The sequence below is a fragment of the Nipponia nippon genome, unplaced genomic scaffold, assembly GCF_047370975.1.
Source record: "Nipponia nippon isolate SJK-2023a ecotype South Korea unplaced genomic scaffold, ASM4737097v1 scaffold_3, whole genome shotgun sequence".
Taxonomy (NCBI): Eukaryota; Metazoa; Chordata; class Aves; order Pelecaniformes; family Threskiornithidae; genus Nipponia; species Nipponia nippon.
In genome coordinates, this window is record NW_028262347.1 from 16761714 (window position 1) to 16768378 (window position 6665).

Sequence of the window (6665 nt, forward strand, 5' to 3'; positions counted from 1 at the left end):
CAGGGCCAGAGAATTGATCCTGGCGATAAAGGCTGCCCAGGACATTTTTTCAAAAAGTTCACCGTTTCTTTAACCACAGATCGGTATAGCAATATCTTCTGCCTCTGAACACAGGCAGAAATATCATCTCCTCTGTCAGGATTCTCTACAGATTTCATGGCTGTCAGACTGTTACTAATGCCAGCTGCAGAGTTTTTAATCTTCAAGGTATAAATTACATCTGGAGCTGGGCTCCTGAAACTTTGTTTTTCTGCTTTTGGCACCTGCCGCTTTCAGCATTTGAGTTGTGTGCAAATGGCTCTTCACTTGATGACACTGACTTTTCAATTCAAAATTGTAGTAATTTCCTTTAGGAACCTATCCCAGGGCCTACTGCAGAACTTTTGCATATTTGGGGAAGCAGCCACACCTGGGACTGGGGCTGTTGGCATTCACACAGTCCCTAAGGTTTGCCATCATGTGGTCAGTCGACAAATGCACACACTGGTCAAGGTCTTGCATGTGGTCAAGGCTCGTGGAAATGCATCAGTGAATGCTTGTGTGATTACATTAGAAGGAGACGTACAGTATCTGCCAAGTCTTAGAACTGGTATTTGAACCTTGGGTGGGCTGGTATCTGTGCCTGGGAAGAGGATCTTGGCTTTACCTTTCTGGTAGAGAGAGGATTTCTTAAAGACCTTGGTGTCATAAGTGCAGCTGCTGTATTCATCTTTCTCAGTGGTATTCCAAGGGTGATGGGGAGGTAGCCTTTGCAACTGATTTCTTGGTAGGAACCTCATGGGAGATAACAAATGGGATATAGTTCTTGTTGATGGCCTCAATACAGCTGAGGAGCCCCTGGCTGGTAGGGCCTGCCCAACCTTATGCTATATATATTTGGGAAGCCAACACTCAAATTACTCAATCTTCCCCCACCCCAAACATGCTTATGGTGGACATGCATGGGTTTCCCTACTCTCCTTTATGAGTCAGTGATGGCATAGCTCCAGAGGGCAATGGTAACCCTCATCTCCAGTCGTATAGCATCCTGGGAGATGGTGTGTTAGCGCTGAATAGCAGATGTTAGGCTCCTTGATATCCAGAAAGTTGTGGTACCTGAATGGGCAGCTCAGGTCCTTAACATGGAGTAAAACCTCGGATCTGTGGAGCAATTCTTGTGATCCCATCTGCAGGAAAGAGCCAGGTCCACAGACTGGGGAGAGATGATGTCAGAGGCTCTCTGGCAGGAGTACAAGGAGCAAATGCAGTGGATGTCGAGGTGTCAAGACCAGTGTGTGCAGATGTCATTGCAAGGAGTGCTACACAAGGGTAAGAGCCATCCTTAAGGCATTTGTTCCTGTGATATGAGCAGGCAAATGGTGCACGCAGCGCATGTGTTGTACGAAGGAAGTGTGCAGGTGAGAAGACGACACCTAAGATCGTAGAACAAATACTGAGCACTGCAAGTGCAGTGTGGACATGATAGAGTAGATGTAGTCTGTATTGTGCTCTTTGGGCTGCAAGAAGGAAACCGCTCCCCAGGAGAGATGTTTGTGGCCAGGTAGATGTAATCTAAGGTAACTGTAATGCAGTTTTTGGTACCTAACCACGTACAGCTTAACTATGTACGTCTAATGAGTTAGACATTACTAAAAGCCATGGGTAAAGAAAGTCTATTTTAAAACCAGGTTTCTACACAGTGTTGCCTTTTACCTCTGGTCAGCATAGTGTTCTTCCAAACCAAAAAGGTTTGTATATAATATATGTACATCATTATATATCCACTCAGCCATGTGTTACTAGCCTGGGAGGCCAACTCACCTGTAGCCATCACCACTCTACTTCTGATGGGAACACATAATCACAGAATCATAGAAATGTATGTGCATAGGATGAACAGTGTGAACAGATATATAGTTAGATAAATACAAACAATATGCACAGAGAGAGAGAGACCACAGTAACAAGAAACATCAGTAAAATTTGTTCTGTAGGAGGTCTTTTTTACCTCTAGTAATAAACTTACGTTTCTGTGGTATGGATGTATGTCATACTTTTTATGTAAAATCTACGTTAACAAACCCAGTCAACTGGGCCTACTTTAACAGCTGTTAGGTGGTAATTAGCCTCTTTTGGGGAACAATTAGAGCTCCTCCTAGTGCCTTTGGAGTAATACTGTAGAGGAGCTGCACCAATTATACTCAAAATACCTTGCAATTTTCATAGAAATAAAAAGTAATTAACAGCTTGCCTTAGTGTTCTCATTATCTAAGTTCAGAACTGTTTCAGGGCTAGGATTTTAATTGGAAAATGATTGGAAAGCTTTCCCTTAAGAACTATTCCTTTTTTCTTTTTATCTCTCTCTCTTATATAAACAGATTTTAGACTACTTGTTTGTGATCCCACTGCTGGGGAGAACAGTTACATCTTTGCTTTATTAGAGTCAGACAAAGACGACTACGAGAGCCGCAAAACCCTGTACATTTTCATGATGAGATTGTTTAAAATTACCCATCAGCATGTGTAATTATTTTCTGTTTATCTTATATTTTTGAAACAAGTGTATACTATTAAGGATACTAGCCAATTAATTGAAGTTAGAGCCTAAACTTCGTATGCTATTAAATCAAAATGAGAGGGAGTTCTTATAACCTACTTTATTTTATATTAGTTATTCTTCCTAGACTCCGAATTGCTTTGTAAAGCAAAATTTTACTATAGTGAAGACTTACAAATGGTCAGTAGTACTTTTGTAATAGCATAACGTTAATAATCTTTATAAATACAAGTATATTAAAATTTTGCATGACAGTTGAAGCACAATGGCAAGTTCAGTTTGGGAAGTTCCACTTATTCCTTGTGAAAATAGGGGACGGGTCATTACTGACTTTGCTCATGTTAAAATCACACTGCTGCCAAAAGGCAGCAGCAATTGCTTTTGCTTTGATACAGAATCGTGTTTGGTGAAGTAACATTGTGGGCTTAAAGCTGGTGAAAATCTTGATGTTTGTCAGCTGAACTATTCTTGAGCTTGATCAAAAAACCTGGCATTGCATTGGGGACTTTGGCTGACAGTGTGCTAGCACCATCCAGCTTTGGGAAACTGGGATGTTTTAGCAATTGAAATCAGCTGAAAGAAGAAAAAAACCTTGGAAAAGATTTAGTTTCTTGGCAGTGTTGACTATGGTTTTATCTCCTTGTAGGTGCAAATTGAGAATGTCTAGGTAACCAAATGCATTGCTCAAACATTTTCACTGTGAATTTATCATCTTGAGCCACACTTTTCTACTTTCCCGTATTCTTGTGAGAGCAGTTTTAAAAAGCACACAATCATTTAATCCTTGAGATAACAGAGGATCCAGGGCTCTTGCCAAGCCAGTGGACTCATTAGGACAATGGCAGATCACACTAATGAGTGGGGTACCAGCTGTCAAGTGACGCAGCACCTGGTGTGCATGGGATGAAGATTGACTTTCATCATATTTCAGCTTGTTATAAAATGGTCTCACAGACCACTTGGATGGTTTGTGCAGTGCAAGGACCGTGCTTTTGGCACTAAAGCAGGCAACCTGTTTTCAGAGCCTGTTATCTTTCTTGCTGCTGAAGAAGCACTGCACCCACCTAGAAGCATTTTAGGTTGCTATGATAAAACGTTGCTTACCTAGGGAGATAAAGAATCAGAATTTAAGCCTTAACTTTTGAGTGCTATCTCTTTTTCTCCCTTTGAGAGTCAATGAGTCCCTCCTAGTCTTTGAAAGGAGCCCAAAGTTGACCAGGATTACACAATCCTGGAGCCAAACTCAGTGAGAAAAGGAAGCATCTATTTTGCAAGTTAAAAGTGTCTGTCTCTGAGATGTAAGCGTCTGTCTGATGGTAGTGTTCAAGGCCACAGATGTCAAAGTAGGATTTCTTTACTTGCCAAACTAATCTGTAATGAAACAACAGATTTATCATGGATAGAAGAGTCGACTGTCTGATAGGCAAGTGGTTTTGTTTCTTAAGCTGACTTCACCAGGACAGTGAAGAAAAGAATAAGAAAAGATTCTTCTTAATGTTTTGATTTACAGTATTTTCAGATCAACTGTCATTACTTTTTCTGAGGAAGAGTAAGAGGTTTTCTGTTTTGGAAAGTAGCTCTGTGTTTTTCATCATTTGTTTAAAAATGAAAAAAAGAAAACTGAAAGCAAAAGTTCTGAGCTGTTGCAAAGTCACTTGTTGCAAGAATTGACATATGAATTATACTGCAGAATGGGTTTAACCCCCCTGAATACAGATAGCCGGGTACTCCCACCCAGACGTGCTTTCAAGTTGCATGTAGCGTGTTTTGGTGTTGGGAGGGTTAAAATATCACTAATTTTGCAGCCTGTCTGTACTGGGCATTGCAGGATATATTGTCAGCTTCCTCCCTGCTGTCCCATGAATGGAAGGAAGCTCTCTGTCTGTAACTGCTCTTTCATCTATTCAGTCAGAAGTAGATAGGTCGAGTCTTGGTATGCATCTACACAATTTGTACCAACAGAAAACTAAGAGAATTCCAGGTGATAATTTTTAATCTGTGGTTCCTTAAGTGAATTTGTCCTTTGCTAGTTTTGAAATAACCTACCAGCCAAGCCTTATTTGTCCTGTTAGGGTTAAAAGGAAGATTTTAATGTGATGCAGAGCACAGAAAGGATACTGCCATACCAATGAGCTGATGAAAGCATCTTCATCATTACCAATGGCACTATTTGCATAGAAGATATCATTCAATTTGGGTGAGTGAACTGAGATATTTCTGAACTGACTTGGACGTAATTTTTCTAAGATGTCATTTGGCTTGCAGTAGTCATGTGTGCGTCAAAAATCACAGTTGAAATTGGAACCTTATTCTCAAACAGACATTGAATTTCTGTCTCTGTTGAATTTGAAGCTGTCACCATTCTAAATATTTTTATAGCCCTCCTGTTTGAATTGTGGCTGAATGCTGACCATTGTAAAGCAACCACTTCCAAGTAGATATAATTACAGGATTCCTAAATTTGGGTACCGGCTTCACTTGCCCCTATTTGCATTTGTTCAGGACTTTTTCTGTTTCCTGGGAAGTTCAAGCTTTCTGCCTGTTACCCCTTGAAATGCTTCTGGCGAATCTGTTCTGAGGTGTGACTTCTGATTAAGTGAAGGGCAATAAATTAAAAGATCAGCCTTCTGCTGTGAAAGACTCCAGTACTTGTGGACACGTTACATATGTCATGTTTAGAATGATAGGTTAAGCATTAAAAGGAAAGCTACACTTTTCCATTGGAGGTGTTTTGCTCTCAATTTAAGGTCTGGTTCAGGTCTGGTTTGATATTCAAAGTATATACACTGATGGATTTTTAGTTGCATACCATACAAGATCTCAGATAGTGAAGCCCGTACTTTTGCATGGGACTTGTTGGACAGGGAAGAGCAAGGTGTTTACGATGCATTAACACAACATATTCTGAAATGCAATATTTCTTTCAGGTAGTTTTTTGATTGCATGATTGAACTAATAGTTTCTTGGATGCTATGTAAATACTATTCTTGTCAGGTCAAATTCAAATCATTAATAGTCACATTGATTTTTGGTTGTTGCTGTTAGGTTCAGGTGTTATCAACAGATTGTAAATCTGCTAAATGAATCATGCTGTTAGAGCTCGGAGTGTGGCAGTTGTTATTCCTCAGACTTCAATTAATCACACACAATTACTTTTGCTGATATACAGGTTATCTTGAACAATCCAATCAGATATTCCATATTCATATTGTCACCCACTTATTGTAGACAGAAAACTACCCATTTTTAGCATCCCATTCTAGTATTACAAAGTATTTTTTACTGGACACACAAAAGGAAATACTAAAACAAAAATGTAATTGAGCACGCTGAAATTTAGGTTCTAGTTCTTTCCTTCCTTTCTTTCTCCTGTTCCCTTTCCTACGTAGATGATTTCTAGTATATGTTTTGATAGGACTTGTACGGTTCACTTCAAAGCCTTGGGATTTACAGCCATGCAAGCATCTCTCTTGTGGTCTTTTCTTCCATCTTAACAAGCAGCATACAGCCCTTATTCTCTTGGTGAGTTGCATCTGTTCTGTAGTAGATGGAGAACTGGTAGAAAAATGGCTGGAGTAGTTATGAAGGTAAGAAAAAAACACAGATGGGTTATCCTACCATGACCTGCATTTCATATTCCCTGTTCTTTTCTTTCAGCTGCTGAGTTGCTTTGCTACTTTCAGTGTTCCTAATCCATTGCATTGAGAGGCACAAATGCACAAAAATAAGGCGTCACCTTAGACCTATCTCCATTAATGTGTAGCATAGACCTTAGACCGTAATATGTAGCATAGACCTAGCTTCAGACCTATCTCCATTAATGTGTAGCATAACTTTGTCATATCTTTTCCTTGCTACTCCTGCTGTCAAACTTATTTCTTAATAGCATTCTTTGGAGGCTTAAAATTAAAGTAATCTAAAACACCTGTCAGTGGCAGAAGAAAATCTATTAAACAACAGTAGGTGCAAATCTGAGAGCTCTCTTATGCTAAATGTTACCCGCATGAGTTGCCATACCAGAAGTGTGAAACCTGGGTTTGAATCATCTTGCAGTCTTGATTAGAAAATGATTTTTTTCCATGTACTAATCTGTTTTGGAGTGAGATGGAAAAGAGTTATGCTGCACGCA